Here is a 16,765-nt window from a genome sequence, read left to right on the forward strand (position 1 = left end):
ATTTGGCATTTATGAGTTTTCTGATGCTTTTATGATTGGCCGGTTTGCTCAGTTGGTTAGAGCGTGGTGCTAATAACGCCAAGGTCATGTGTTCTATCCCCATACGGGCCATGTGCTTTTTCTTGTTGTCCTACAAGAAATGCCAAGAAGGGATTTTATCCAGCGGCAAAGTGCATGAAGTGTGGGATGAATGCATTGGCTACAGTTAGCAGCCCTTGAAACTTGCTAGAGAACATCATAGACACATACAAAACAGAGAATTTTTAAATCCATGTTAGGAATAAACAAAAATGTCATCCTTTGGCTGATGCAGCATTTCTCTATATGGCATACATAGAAAACTTTTTCTCAAATATAGCAATATGGCAAATCTAAGAAATGCTAAGGCAAATTAATCAATCAGGACATTTATTTGGTGATTGAATCTACTATGGGGGACTAAGTTTTAAGAAGAGAAGAAGAACAGACCTTAACTCTCATTAGTGCACACTGAAGAAGAAAATTCTTAAAACCAGAATATCTTAAAACCATAGCACAAGTGATGGATCACTGCATTCTTATTGCAACTTTTCCTATTTCCAAATGTTTGACAAACATCTCTCCAGTTGAAAACTGATTTGAAACAGCTTCAAAATTAGTTTGGAGTAAAAAAACCACTGAAGATGATGGGATTTATACAAAGTTTAAATATAGATAAGCTATCCTAAAATTCAACTTTAAGGAAATTGAACAAAGTTAGGTCCCACCAAGATTTGAAATAAGATTACTGGATTCAAAGTCCAAAGTGCTCACCATTACACCATGGAACCCATTATTAGAGAATCTTCCTCTACTCAATATTGCTGATCTTTGAAATACTGAATGTTCTCCTGTTTTAGGTACATTTGGCATTTTCGTGTTTGCTGATGCTTTTATGTTTGGCCGGTTAGCTCAGTTGGTTAGAGCGTGGTGCTAATAACGCCAAGGTCCCCATACGGGCCATGTGCTTTTTCTTGTTGTCCTACAAGAAATGCCAAGAAGGGATTTTATCCAGCGGAAAAGTGCATGAAGTGTGGGATGAATGCATTGGCTACAGTTAGCAGCCCTTGAAACTTGCTAGAGAACATCATAGACACATACAAAACAGAGAATTTTTAAATCCATGTTAGGAATAAAGAAAAATGTCATTCTTTTGGCTGATGCAGCATTTCTCTATATGGCATACATAGAAAACATTTTCCCAAATATAGCAATATGGCAAATCTAAGAAATGCTAAGGCAAATTAATCAATCAGGACATTTATTTGGTGATTGCATCTACTATGGGGGACTAAGTTTTAAGAAGAGAAGAAGAACAGACCTTTACTCTCATTAGTGCACACTGAAGAAGAAAATTCTTAAAACCAGAATATCTTAAAACCATAGCACAAGTGATGGATCACTGCATTCTTATTGCAACTTTTCCTATTTCCAAATGTTTGACAAACATCTCTCCAGTTGAAAACTGATTTGAAACAGCTTCAAAATTAGTTTGGAGTAAAAAAACCACTGAAGATGATGGGATTTATACAAAGTTTAAATATAGATAAGCTATCCTAAAATTCAACTTTAAGGAAATTGAACAAAGTTAGGTCCCACCAAGAATTGAAATCAGATTACTGGATTCAAAGTCCAAAGTGCTCACCATTACACCATGGAACCCTTTATTAAGAGTCTTCCTCTACTCAATATTGCTGATCTTTGAAATACTGAATGTTCTCCTGTTTTAGGTACATTTGGCATTTTTGTGTTTGCTGTTGCTTTTATGTTTGGCCGGTTAGCTCAGTTGGTTAGAGCGTGGTGCTAATAATGCCAAGGTCATGGGTTTGATGCCAGGAAGGGATTTTATCCAGCGGCAAAGTGCATGAAGTGTGGGATGAATGCATTGGCTACAGTTAGCAGCCCTTGAAACTTGCTAGAGAACATCATAGACACAAACAAAACAGAGAATTTTTAAATCCATGTTAGGAATAAAGAAAAATGTCATCCTTTGGCTGATGCAGCATTTCTCTATATGGCATACATAGAAAACTTTTTCTCAAATATAGCAATATTTCAAATCTAAGAAATGCTAAGGCTAATTAATCAATCAGGACATTTATTTGGTGATTGAATCTAGTATGGGGGACTAAGTTTTAAGAAGAGAAGAAGAACAGACCTTTACTCTCATTAGTGCACACTGAAGAAGAAAATTCTTAAAACCAGAATATCTTAAAACCATAGCACAAGTGATGGATCACTGCATTCTTATTGCAACTTTTCCTATTTCCAAATGTTTGACAAACATCTCTCCAGTTGAAAACTGATTTGAAACAGCTTCAAAATTAGTTTGGAGTAAAAAAACCACTGAAGATGATGGGATTTATACAAAGTTTAAATATAGATAAGCTATCCTAAAATTCAACTTTAAGGAAATTGAACAAAGTTAGGTCCCACCAAGATTTGAAATCAGATTACTGGATTCAAAGTCCAAAGTGCTCACTATTACACCATGGAACCCATTATTCGAGAGTCTTCCTCTACTCAATATTGCTGATCTTTGAAATACTGAATGTTCTCCTGTTTTAGGTACATTTGGCATTTTTGTGTTTGCTGATGCTTTTATGTTTGGCCGGTTAGCTCAGTTGGTTAGAACGTGGTGCTAATAACGCCAAGGTCATGGGTTTGATCCCCATACGGGCCATGTGCTTTTTCTTGTTGTCCTACAAGAAATGCCAAGAAGGGATTTTATCCAGCGGCAAAGTGCATGAAGTGTGGGATGAATGCATTGGCTACAGTTAGCAGCCCTTCAAACTTGCTAGAGAACATCATAGACACATACAAAACAGAATTTTTAAATCCATGTTAGGAATAAAGAAAAATGTCATCCTTTGGCTGATGCAGCATTTCTCTATATGGCATACATAGAAAACTCTTTCCCAAATATAGCAATATTTCAAATCTAAGAAATGCTAAGGCTAATTAATCAATCAGGACATTTATTTGGTGATTGAATCTAGTATGGGGGACTAAGTTTTAAGAAGAGAAGAAGAACAGACCTTTACTCTCATTAGTGCACACTGAAGAAGAAAATTCTTAAAACCAGAATATCTTAAAACCATAGCACAAGTGATGGATCACTGCATTCTTATTGCAACTTTTCCTATTTCCAAATGTTTGACAAACATCTCTCCAGTTGAAAACTGATTTGAAACAGCTTCAAAATTAGTTTGGAGTAAAAAACCCACTGAAGGTGATGGGATTTATACAAAGTTTAAATATAGATAAGCTATCCTAAAATTCAACTTTAAGGAAATTGAACAAAGTTAGGTCCCACCAAGATTTGAAATCAGATTACTGGATTCAAAGTCCAAAGTGCTCACCATTACACCATGGAACCCATTATTCGAGAGTCTTCCTCTACTCAATATTGCTGATCTTTGAAATACTGAATGTTCTCCTGTTTTAGGTACATTTGGCATTTTTGTGTTTGCTGATGTTTTTATGTTTGGTTGGTTAGCTCAGTTGGTTAGAGCGTGGTGCTAATAACACCAAGGTCATGTGTTCGATCCCCATACGGGCCATGTGATTTTTATTGTTGTCCTACAAGAAATGCCAAGAAGGGATTTTATCCAGCGGCAAAGTGCATGAAGTCTGGGATGAATGCATTGGCTACAGTTAGCAGCCCTTCAAACTTGCTAGAGAACATCATAGACACATACAAAACAGAGAATTTTTAAATCCATGTTAGGAATAAAGAAAAATGTCATCCTTTGGCTGATGCAGCATTTCTCTATATGGCATCCATAGAAAACTTTTTCTCAAATATAGCAATATGGCAAATCTAAGAAATGCTAAGGCAAATTAATCAATCAGGACATTTATTTGGTGATTGAATCTACTATGGGGGACTAAGTTTTAAGAAGAGAAGAAGAACAGACCTTTACTCTCATTAGTGCACACTGAAGAAGAAAATTCTTAAAACCAGAATATCTTAAAACCATAGCACAAGTGATGGATCACTGCATTCTTATTGCAACTTTTCCTATTTCCAATTGTTTGACAAACATCTCTCCAGTTGAAAACTGATTTGAAACAGCTTCAAAATTAGTTTGGAGTAAAAAAACCACTGAACATGATGGGATTTATACAAAGTTTAAATATAGATAAGCTATCCTAAAATTCAACTTTAAGGAAATTGAACAAAGTTAGGTCCCACCAAGAATTGAAATCAGATTACTGGATTCAAAGTCCAAAGTGCTCACCATTACACCATGGAACCCATTATTAAGAGTCTTCCTCTACTCAATATTGCTGATCTTTGAAATACTGAATGTTCTCCTGTTTTAGGTACATTTGGCATTTTTGTGTTTGCTGATGCTTTTATGTTTGGCCGGTTAGCTCAGTTGGTTAGAGCGTGGTGCTAATAACGCCAAGGTCATGGTCATGTGCTTTTTCTTGTTGGCAAGAAATGCCAAGAAGGGATTTTATCCAGCGGCAAAGTGCATGAAGTCTGGGATTAATGCATTGGCTACAGTTAGCAGCCCTTCAAACTTGCTAGAGAACATCATAGACACATACAAAACAGAGAATTTTTAAATCCATGTTAGGAATAAAGAAAAATGTCATCCTTTGGCTGATGCAGCATTTCTCTATATGGCATACATAGAAAACTTTTTCCCAAATATAGCAATATGGCAAATCTAAGAAATGCTAAGGCAAATTAATCAATCAGGACATTTATTTGGTGATTGAATCTACTATGGGGGACTAAGTTTTAAGAAGAGAAGAAGAACAGACCTTTACTCTCATTAGTGCACACTGAAGAAGAAAATTCTTAAAACCAGAATATCTTAAAACCATAGCACAAGTGATGGATCACTGCATTCTTATTGCAACTTTTCCTATTTCCAAATGTTTGACAAACATCTCTCCAGTTGAAAACTGATTTGAAACAGCTTCAAAATTAGTTTGGAGTAAAAAAACCACTGAAGATGATGGGATTTATACAAAGTTTAAATATAGATAAGCTATCCTAAAATTCAACTTTAAGGAAATTGAACAAAGTTAGGTCCCACCAAGAATTGAAATCAGATTACTGGATTCAAAGTCCAAAGTGCTCACCATTACACCATGGAACCCATTATTAAGAGTCTTCCTCTACTCAATATTGCTGATCTTTGAAATACTGAATGTTCTCCTGTTTTAGGTACATTTGGCATTTTTGTGTTTGCTGATGCTTTTATGTTTGGCCGGTTAGCTCAGTTGGTTAGAGCGTGGTGCTAATAACGCCAAGGTCATGGGTTTGATCCCCATACGGGCCATGTGCTTTTTCTTGTTGTCCTACAAGAAATGCCAAGAAGGGATTTTATCCAGCGGAAAAGTGCATGAAGTGTGGGATGAATGAATTGGCTACAGCTAGCAGCCCTTGAAACTTGCTAGAGAACATCATAGACACATACAAAACAGAGAATTTTTAAATTTAGGATAAGCTATCCTAAAATTCAACTTTAAGGAAATTGAACAAAGTTAGGTCCCACCAAGAATTGAAATCAGATTACTGGATTCAAAGTCCAAAGAGCTCACCATTACACCATTGAACCCATTATTAGAGAGTCTTCCTCTACTCAATATTGCTGATCTTTGAAATACTGAATGTTCTCCTGTTTTAGGTACATTTGGCATTTTTGTGTTTGCTGATGCTTTTATGTTTGGCCGGTTAGCTCAGTTGGTTAGAGCGTAGTGCTAATAACACCAAGGTCATGTGTTCAATCCCCGTATTGGCGTTATTGTCCTACAAGAAATGCCAAGAAGGGATTTTATCCAGCTGCAAAGTGCATGAAGTGTGGGATGAAAGCATTGGCTACAGTTAGCAGCCCTTGAAACTTGCTAGAGAACATCATAGACACATACAAAACAGAGATTTTTTAAATCCATGTTAGGAATAAACAAAAATGTCATCCTTTGGCTGATGCAGCATTTCTCTATATGGCATATATAGAAAACTTTTTCTCAAATATAGCAATATGGCAAATCTAAGAAATGCTAAGGCAAATTAATCAATCAGGACATTTATTTGGTGATTGAATCTACTATGGGGGACTAAGTTTTAAGAAGAGAAGAAGAACAGACCTTTACTCTCATTAGTGCACACTGAAGAAGAAAATTCTTAAAACCAGAATATCTTAAAACCATAGCACAAGTGATGGATCACTGCATTCTTATTGCAACTTTTCCTATTTCCAAATGTTTGACAAACATCTCTCCAGTTGAAAACTGATTTGAAACAGCTTCAAAATTAGTTTGGAGTAAAAAAACCACTGAAGATGATGGGATTTATACAAAGTTTAAATATAGATAAGCTATCCTAAAATTCAACTTTAAGGCAATTGAACAAAGTTAGGTCCCACCAAGATTTGAAATCAGATTACTGGATTCAAAGTCCAAAGTGCTCACCATTACACCATGGAACCCATTGTTCGAGAGTCTTCCTCTACTCAATATTGCTGATCTTTGAAATACTGAATGTTCTCCTGTTTTAGGTACATTTGACATTTATGAGTTTGCTGATGCTTTTATGTTTGGCCGGTTTGCTCTGTTGGTTAGAGCGTGGTGCTAATAACGCCAAGGTCATGTGTTCGATCCCCATATGGGCCATGTGCTTTTTCTTGTTGTCCTACAAGAAATGCCAAGAAGGGATTTTATCCAGCGGCAAAGTGCATGAAGTGTGGGATGAATGCATTGGCTACAGTTAGCAGCCCTTGAAACTTGCTAGAGAACATCATGGACACATACAAAACAGAGAACTTTTAAATCCATGTTAGGAATAAACAAAAATGTCATCCTTTGGCTGATGCAGCATTTCTCTATATGGCATACATAGAAAACTTTTTCTCAAATATAGCAATATGGCAAATCTAAGAAATGCTAAGGCAAATTAATCAATCAGGACATTTATTTGGTGATTGAATCTACTATGGGGGACTAAGTTTTAAGAAGAGAAGAAGAACAGACCTTTACTCTCATTAGTGCACACTGAAGAAGAAAATTTTTAAAACCAGAATATCTTAAAACCATAGCACAAGTGATGGATCACTGCATTCTTTTTGCAACTTTTCCTATTTCCAAATGTTTGACAAACATCTCTCCAGTTGAAAACTGATTTGAAACAGCTTCAAAATTAGTTTGGAGTAAAAAAACCACTGAAGATGATGGGATTTAAACAAAGTTTAAATATAGATAAGCTATCCTAAATTCAACTTTAAGGAAATTGAACAAAGTTAGGTCTCACCTAGATTTGAAATCAGAATACTGGATTCAAAGTCCAAAGTGCTCACCATTACACCATGGAACCCATTATTAGAGAGTCTTCCTCTACTCAATATTGCTGATCTTTGAAATACTGAATGTTCTCCTGTTTTAGGTACATTTGGCATTTTTGTGTTTGCTGATGCTTTTATGTTTGGCCGGTTAGCTCAGTTGGTTAGAGCGTGGTGCTAATAACGCCAAGGTCATGTGTTTGATCCCCATACGGGCCATGTGCTTTTTCTTGTTGTCCTACAAGAAATGCCAAGAAGGGATTTTATCCAGCGGAAAAGTGCATGAAGTGTGGGATGAATGCATTGGCTACAGCTTGCAGCCCTTGAAACTTGCTAGAGAACATCATAGACACATACAAAACAGAGAATTTTTAAATTTAGGATAAGCTATCCTAAAATTCAACTTTAAGGAAATTGAACAAAGTTAGGTCCCACCAAGAATTGAAATCAGATTACTGGATTCAAAGTCCAAAGTGCTCACCATTACACCATGGAACCCATTATTAGAGAGTCTTCCTCTACTCAATATTGCTGAGCAAACCGGCCAAACATAAAAGCATCAGTTGGTTAGAGCGTGGTGCTAATAACGCCAAGGTCATATGTTCGATCCCCATATGGGCGATGTGATTTTTATTGTTGTCCTACAAGAAATGCCAAGAAGGGATTTTATCCAGCGGCAAAGTGCATGAAGTGTGGTTTGAATGCATTGGCTACAGTTAGCAGCCCTTCAAACTTGCTAGAGAACATCATAGACACATACAAAACAGAGAAATTTTAAATCCATGTTAGGAATAAACAAAAATGTCATCCTTTGGCTGATGCAGCATTTCTCTATATGGCATACATAGAAAACTTTTTCTCAAATATAGCAATATGGCAAATCTAAGAAATTTTAAAGCAAATTAATCAATCAGGACATTTATTTGGTGATTGAATCTACTATGGGGGACTAAGTTTTAAGAAGAGAAGAAGAACAGACCTTTACTCTCATTAGTGCACACTGAAGAAGAAAATTCTTAAAACCAGAATATCTTAAAACCATAGCACAAGTGATGGATCACTGCATTCTTATTGCAACTTTTCTTATTTCCAAATGTTTGACAAACATCTCTCCAGTTGAAAACTGATTTGAAACAGCTTCAAAATTAGTTTGGAGTAAAAAAACCACTGAAGATGATGGGATTTATACAAAGTTTAAATATAGATAAGCTATCCTAAATTCAACTTTAAGGAAATTGAACAAAGTTAGGTCCCACCAAGATTTGAAATCAGATTACTGGATTCAAAGTCCAAAGTGCTCACCATTACACCATGGAACCCATTATTAAGAGTCTTCCTCTACTCAATATTGCTGATCTTTGAAATACTGAATGTTCTCCTGTTTTAGGTACATTTGGCATTTTTGTGTTTGCTGATGCTTTTATGTTTGGCCGGTTAGCTCAGTTGGTTAGAGCGTGGTGCTAATAATGCCAAGGTCATGGTCATGTGCTTTTTCTTGTTGGCAAGAAATGCCAAGAAGGGATTTTATCCAGCGGCAAAGTGCATGAAGTCTGGGATGAATGCATTGGCTACAGTTAGCAGCCCTTGAAACTTGCTAGAGAACATCATAGACACATACAAAACAGAGAATTTTTAAATCCATGTTAGGAATAAAGAAAAATGTCATCCTTTGGCTGATGCAGCATTTCTCTATATGGCATACATAGAAAACTTTTTCCCAAATATAGCAATATGGCAAATCTAAGAAATGCTAAGGCAAATTAATCAATCAGGACATTTATTTGGTGATTGAATCTACTATGGGGGACTAAGTTTTAAGAAGAGAAGAAGAACAGACCTTTACTCTCATTAGTGCACACTGAAGAAGAAAATTCTTAAAACCAGAATATCTTAAAACCATAGCACAAGTGATGGATCACTGCATTCTTATTGCAACTTTTCCTATTTCCAAATGTTTGACAAACATCTCTCCAGTTGAAAACTGATTTGAAACAGCTTCAAAATTAGTTTGGAGTAAAAAAACCACTGAAGATGATGGGATTTATACAAAGTTTAAATATAGATAAGCTATCCTAAAATTCAACTTTAAGGAAATTGAACAAAGTTAGGTCCCACCAAGAATTGAAATCAGATTACTGGATTCAAAGTCCAAAGTGCTCACCATTACACCATGGAACCCATTATTAAGAGTCTTCCTCTACTCAATATTGCTGATCTTTGAAATACTGAATGTTCTCCTGTTTTAGGTACATTTGGCATTTTTGTGTTTGCTGATGCTTTTATGTTTGGCCGGTTAGCTCAGTTGGTTAGAGCGTGGTGCTAATAACGCCAAGGTCATGGGTTTGATCCCCATATGGGCCATGTGCTTTTTCTTGTTGGCAAGAAATGCCAAGAAGGGATTTTATCCAGCGGCAAAGTGCATGAAGTGTGGGATGAATGCATTGGCTACAGTTAGCAGCCCTTGAAACTTGCTAGAGAACATCATAGACACAAACAAAACAGAGAATTTTTAAATCCATGTTAGGAATAAAGAAAAATGTCATCCTTTGGCTGATGCAGCATTTCTCTATATGGCATACATAGAAAACTTTTTCTCAAATATAGCAATATTTCAAATCTAAGAAATGCTAAGGCTAATTAATCAATCAGGACATTTATTTGGTGATTGAATCTAGTATGGGGGACTAAGTTTTAAGAAGAGAAGAAGAACAGACCTTTACTCTCATTAGTGCACACTGAAGAAGAAAATTCTTAAAACCAGAATATCTTAAAACCATAGCACAAGTGATGGATCACTGCATTCTTATTGCAACTTTTCCTATTTCCAAATGTTTGACAAACATCTCTCCAGTTGAAAACTGATTTGAAACAGCTTCAAAATTAGTTTGGAGTAAAAAAACCACTGAAGATGATGGGATTTATACAAAGTTTAAATATAGATAAGCTATCCTAAAATTCAACTTTAAGGAAATTGAACAAAGTTAGGTCCCACCAAGAATTGAAATCAGATTACTGGATTCAAAGTCCAAAGTGCTCACCATTACACCATGGAACCCATTATTAAGAGTCTTCCTCTACTCAATATTGCTGATCTTTGAAATACTGAATGTTCTCCTGTTTTAGGTACATTTGGCATTTTTGTGTTTGCTGATGCTTTTATGTTTGGCCGGTTAGCTCAGTTGGTTAGAGCGTGGTGCTAATAACGCCAAGGTCATGGGTTTGATCCCCATACGGGCCATGTGCTTTTTCTTGTTGGCAAGAAATGCCAAGAAGGGATTTTATCCAGCGGCAAAGTGCATGAAGTGTGGGATGAATGCATTGGCTACAGTTAGCAGCCCTTGAAACTTGCTAGAGAACATCATAGACACAAACAAAACAGAGAATTTTTAAATCCATGTTAGGAATAAAGAAAAATGTCATCCTTTGGCTGATGCAGCATTTCTCTATATGGCATACATAGAAAACTTTTTCTCAAATATAGCAATATTTCAAATCTAAGAAATGCTAAGGCTAATTAATCAATCAGGACATTTATTTGGTGATTGAATCTAGTATGGGGGACTAAGTTTTAAGAAGAGAAGAAGAACAGACCTTTACTCTCATTAGTGCACACTGAAGAAGAAAATTCTTAAAACCAGAATATCTTAAAACCATAGCACAAGTGATGGATCACTGCATTCTTATTGCAACTTTTCCTATTTCCAAATGTTTGACAAACATCTCTCCAGTTGAAAACTGATTTGAAACAGCTTCAAAATTAGTTTGGAGTAAAAAAACCACTGAAGATGATGGGATTTATACAAAGTTTAAATATAGATAAGCTATCCTAAAATTCAACTTTAAGGAAATTGAACAAAGTTAGGTCCCACCAAGATTTGAAACCAGATTACTGGATTCAAAGTCCAAAGTGCTCACCATTACACCATGGAACCCATTATTCGAGAGTCTTCCTCTACTCAATATTGCTGATCTTTGAAATACTGAATGTTCTCCTGTTTTAGGTACATTTGGCATTTTTGTGTTTGCTGATGTTTTTATGTTTGGTTGGTTAGCTCAGTTGGTTAGAGTGTGGTGCTAATAACGCCAAGGTCATGTGTTCGATCCCCATACGGGCCATGTGCTTTTTCTTGTTGTCCTACAAGAAATGCCAAGAAGGGATTTTATCCAGCGGCAAAGTGCATGAAGTGTGGGTTGAATGCATTGGCTACAGTTAGCAGCCCTTCAAACTTGCTAGAGAACATCATAGACACATACAAAACAGAGAAATTTTAAATCCATGTTAGGAATAAACAAAAATGTCATCCTTTGGCTGATGCAGCATTTCTCTATATGGCATACATAGAAAACTTTTTCTCAAATATAGCAATATGGCAAATCTAAGAAATTTTAAAGCAAATTAATCAATCAGGACATTTATTTGGTGATTGAATCTACTATGGGGGACTAAGTTTTAAGAAGAGAAGAAGAACAGACCTTTACTCTCATTAGTGCACACTGAAGAAGAAAATTCTTAAAACCAGAATATCTTAAAACCATAGCACAAGTGATGGATCACTGCATTCTTATTGCAACTTTTCTTATTTCCAAATGTTTGACAAACATCTCTCCAGTTGAAAACTGATTTGAATCAGCTTCAAAATTAGTTTGGAGTAAAAAAACCACTGAAGATGATGGGATTTATACAAAGTTTAAATATAGATAAGCTATCCTAAATTCAACTTTAAGGAAATTGAACAAAGTTAGGTCCCACCAAGATTTGAAATCAGATTACTGGATTCAAAGTCCAAAGTGCTCACCATTACACCATGGAACCCATTATTAGAGAGTCTTCCTCTACTCAATATTGCTGATCTTTGAAATACTGAATGTTCTCCTGTTTTAGGTACATTTGGCATTTATGAGTTTGCTGATGTTTTTATGTTTGGCCGGTTAGCTCATTTGCTAAGAGCGTTGTGCTAATAATGCCAAGGTCATGTGTTCGATCCCCATACGGGCCATGTGCTTTTTCTTGTTGTCCTACAAGAAATGCCAAGAAGGGATTTTATCCAGCGGCAAAGTGCATGAAGTGTGGGATGAATGCATTGGCTACAGTTAGCAGCCCTTGAAACTTGCTAGAGAACATCATAGACACATACAAAACAGAGAATTTTTAAATCGATGTTAGGAATAAACAAAAATGTCATCCTTTGGCTGATGCAGCATTTCTCTATATGGCATACATAGAAAACTTTTTCTCAAATATAGCAATATGGCAAATCTAAGAAATGCTAAGTCAAATTAATCAATCAGGACATTTATTTGGTGATTGAATCTACTATGGGGGACTAAGTTTTAAGACGAGAAGAAGAACAGACCTTTACTCTCATTAGTGCACACTGAAGAAGAAAATTCTTAAAACCAGAATATCTTAAAACCATAGCACAAGTGATGGATCACTGCATTCTTATTGCAACTTTTCCTATTTCCAAATGTTTGACAAACATCTCTCCAGTTGAAAACTGATTTGAAACAGCTTCAAAATTAGTTTGGAGTAAAAAAACCACTGAAGATGATGGGATTTATACAAAGTTTAAATATAGATAAGCTATCCTAAAATTCAACTTTAAGGAAATTGAACAAAGTTAGGTCCCACCAAGATTTGAAATCAGATTACTGGATTCAAAGTCCAAAGTGCTCACCATTACACCATGGAACCCATTATTAGAGAGTCTTCCTCTACTCAATATTGCTGATCTTTGAAATACTGAATGTTCTCCTGTTTTAGGTACATTTGGCATTTATGAGTTTGCTGATGTTTTTATGTTTGGCCGGTTAGCTCATTTGCAAAGAGCGTTGTGCAAATAACGCCAAGGTCATGTGTTCGATCCCCATACGGGCCATGTGCTTTTTCTTGTTGTCCTACAAGAAATGCCAAGAAGGGATTTTATCCAGCGGCAAAGTGAATGAAGTGTGGGATGAATGCATTGGCTACAGTTAGCAGCCCTTGAAACTTGCTAGAGAACATCATAGACACATACAAAACAGAGAATTTTTACATCCATGTTAGGAATAAACAAAAATGTCATCCTTTGGCTGATGCAGCATTTCTCTATATGGCATACATAGAAAACTTTTTCTCAAATATAGCAATATGGCAAATCTAAGAAATGCTAAGGCTAATTAATCAATCAGGACATTTATTTGGTGATTGAATCTACTATGGGGGACTAAGTTTTAAGAAGAGAAGAAGAACAGACCTTTACTCTCATTAGTGCACACTGAAGAAGAAAATTCTTAAAACCAGAATATCTTAAAACCATAGCACAAGTGATGGATCACTGCATTCTTATTGCAACTTTTCCTATTTCCAAATGTTTGACAAACATCTCTCCAGTTGAAAACAGATTTGAAACAGCTTCAAAATTAGTTTGGAGTAAAAAAACCACTGAAGATGATGGGATTTATACAAAGTTTAAATATAGATAAGCTATCCTAAAATTCAACTTTAAGCAAATTGAACAAAGTTAGGTCCCACCAAGATTTGAAATCAGATTACTGGATTCAAAGTCCAAAGTGCTCACCATTACACCATGGAACCCATTATTAGAGAGTCTTCCTCTACTCAATATTGCTGATCTTTGAAATACTGAATGTTCTCCTGTTTTAGGTACATTTGGCATTTTTGTGTTTGCTGATGTTTTTATGTTTGGCCGGTTAGCTCAGTTGGTTAGAGCGTTGTGCTAATAACGCCAAGTTCATGTGTTCGATCCCCATACGGGCCATGTGCTTTTGCTTGTTGTCCTACAAGAAATGCCAAGAAGGGATTTTATCCAGCGGCAAAGTGCATGAAGTGTGGGATGAATGCATTGGCTACAGTTAGCAGCCCTTGAAACTTGCTAGAGAACATCATAGACACATACAAAACAGAGAATTTTTAAATCCATGTTAGGAATAAACAAAAATGTCATCCTTTGGCTGATGCAGCATTTCTCTATATGGCATACATAGAAAACTTTTTCTCAAATATAGCAATATGGCAAATCTAAGAAATGCTAAGGCTAATTAATCAATCAGGACATTTATTTGGTGATTGAATCTACTATGGGGGACTAAGTTTTAAGAAGAGAAGAAGAACAGACCTTTACTCTCATTAGTGCACACTGAAGAAGAAAATTCTTAAAACCAGAATATCTTAAAACCATAGCACAAGTGATGGATCACTGCATTCTTATTGCAACTTTTCCTATTTCCAAATGTTTGACAAACATCTCTCCAGTTGAAAACAGATTTGAAACAGCTTCAAAATTAGTTTGGAGTAAAAAAACCACTGAAGATGATGGGATTTATACAAAGTTTAAATATAGATAAGCTATCCTAAAATTCAACTTTAAGCAAATTGAACAAAGTTAGGTCCCACCAAGATTTGAAATCAGATTACTGGATTCAAAGTCCAAAGTGCTCACCATTACACCATGGAACCCATTATTAGAGAGTCTTCCTCTACTCAATATTGCTGATCTTTGAAATACTGAATGTTCTCCTGTTTTAGGTACATTTGGCATTTATGAGTTTGCTGATGTTTTTATGTTTGGTTGGTTAGCTCAGTTGGTTAGAGTGTGGTGCTAATAACGCCAAGGTCATGTGTTCGATCCCCATACGGGCCATGTGCTTTTTCTTGTTGTCCTACAAGAAATGCCAAGAAGGGATTTTATCCAGCGGCAAAGTGCATGAAGTGTGGGTTGAATGCATTGGCTACAGTTAGCAGCCCTTCAAACTTGCTAGAGAACATCATAGACACATACAAAACAGAGAATTTTTAAATCCATGTTAGGAATAAAGAAAAATGTCATCCTTTGGCTGATGCAGCATTTCTCTATATGGCATACATAGAAAACTTTTCTCAAATATAGCAATATGGCAAATCTAAGAAATGCTAAGGCAAATTAATCAATCAGGACATTTATTTGGTGATTGAATCTACTATGGGGGACTAAGTTTTAAGAAGAGAAGAAGAACAGACCTTTACTCTCATTAGTGCACACTGAAGAAGAAAATTCTTAAAACCAGAATATCTTAAAACCATAGCACAAGTGATGGATCACTGCATTCTTATTGCAACTTTTCCTATTTCCAAATGTTTGACAAACATCTCTCCAGTTGAAAACTGATTTGAAACAGCTTCAAAATTAGTTTGGAGTAAAAAAACCACTGAAGATGATGGGATTTATACAAAGTTTAAATATAGATAAGCTATCCTAAAATTCAACTTTAAGGAAATTGAACAAAGTTAGGTCCCACCAAGAATTGAAATCAGATTACTGGATTCAAAGTCCAAAGTGCTCACCATTACACCATGGAACCCATTATTAGAGAGTCTTCCTCTACTCAATATTGCTGATCTTTGAAATACTGAATGTTCTCCTGTTTTAGGTACATTTGGCATTTTTGTGTTTGCTGATGCTTTTATGTTTGGCCGGTTAGCTCAGTTGGTTAGAGCGTGGTGCTAATAACGCCAAGGTCATGGGTTTGATCCCCATACGGGCCATGTGCTTTTTCTTGTTGGCAAGAAATGCCAAGAAGGGATTTTATCCAGCGGCAAAGTGCATGAAGTGTGGGATGAATGCATTGGCTACAGTTAGCAGCCCTTGAAACTTGCTAGAGAACATCATAGACACAAACAAAACAGAGAATTTTTAAATCCATGTTAGGAATAAAGAAAAATGTCATCCTTTGGCTGATGCAGCATTTCTCTATATGGCATACATAGAAAACTTTTTCTCAAATATAGCAATATTTCAAATCTAAGAAATGCTAAGGCTAATTAATCAATCAGGACATTTATTTGGTGATTGAATCTAGTATGGGGGACTAAGTTTTAAGAAGAGAAGAAGAACAGACCTTTACTCTCATTAGTGCACACTGAAGAAGAAAATTCTTAAAACCAGAATATCTTAAAACCATAGCACAAGTGATGGATCACTGCATTCTTATTGCAACTTTTCCTATTTCCAAATGTTTGACAAACATCTCTCCAGTTGAAAACTGATTTGAAACAGCTTCAAAATTAGTTTGGAGTAAAAAAACCACTGAAGATGATGGGATTTATACAAAGTTTAAATATAGATAAGCTATCCTAAAATTCAACTTTAAGGAAATTGAACAAAGTTAGGTCCCACCAAGATTTGAAACCAGATTACTGGATTCAAAGTCCAAAGTGCTCACCATTACACCATGGAACCCATTATTCGAGAGTCTTCCTCTACTCAATATTGCTGATCTTTGAAATACTGAATGTTCTCCTGTTTTAGGTACATTTGGCATTTTTGTGTTTGCTGATGTTTTTATGTTTGGTTGGTTAGCTCAGTTGGTTAGAGTGTGGTGCTAATAACGCCAAGGTCATGTGTTCGATCCCCATACGGGCCATGTGCTTTTTCTTGTTGTCCTACAAGAAATGCCAAGAAGGGATTTTA

At 35.9% G+C, this 16,765-nt stretch overlaps 4 non-coding genes across 4 annotated transcripts; all 4 read left to right on the forward strand.

Annotated features, from left to right (window-relative positions):
* The first annotated feature begins 5,247 nt into the window (after window positions 1-5,247).
* Window positions 5,248-5,321, forward strand: TRNAI-AAU (transfer RNA isoleucine (anticodon AAU)). Its single transcript has one exon. It is a non-coding gene; the product is annotated as a tRNA-Ile (tRNA).
* A 4,282-nt stretch (window positions 5,322-9,603) lies between these two features.
* TRNAI-AAU (transfer RNA isoleucine (anticodon AAU)) lies at window positions 9,604-9,677 on the forward strand. Its single transcript has one exon. It is a non-coding gene; the product is annotated as a tRNA-Ile (tRNA).
* Window positions 9,678-10,480: 803 nt separating this feature from the next.
* TRNAI-AAU (transfer RNA isoleucine (anticodon AAU)) lies at window positions 10,481-10,554 on the forward strand. The gene has a single exon. It is a non-coding gene; the product is annotated as a tRNA-Ile (tRNA).
* A 5,212-nt stretch (window positions 10,555-15,766) lies between these two features.
* TRNAI-AAU (transfer RNA isoleucine (anticodon AAU)) lies at window positions 15,767-15,840 on the forward strand. Its single transcript has one exon. It is a non-coding gene; the product is annotated as a tRNA-Ile (tRNA).
* The last annotated feature ends 925 nt before the right edge of the window (window positions 15,841-16,765 follow it).

Source organism: Taudactylus pleione, unplaced genomic scaffold, assembly GCF_031769625.1.
Source record: "Taudactylus pleione unplaced genomic scaffold, aTauple2 ptg000085l, whole genome shotgun sequence".
Classification (NCBI taxonomy): Eukaryota; Metazoa; Chordata; class Amphibia; order Anura; family Myobatrachidae; genus Taudactylus; species Taudactylus pleione.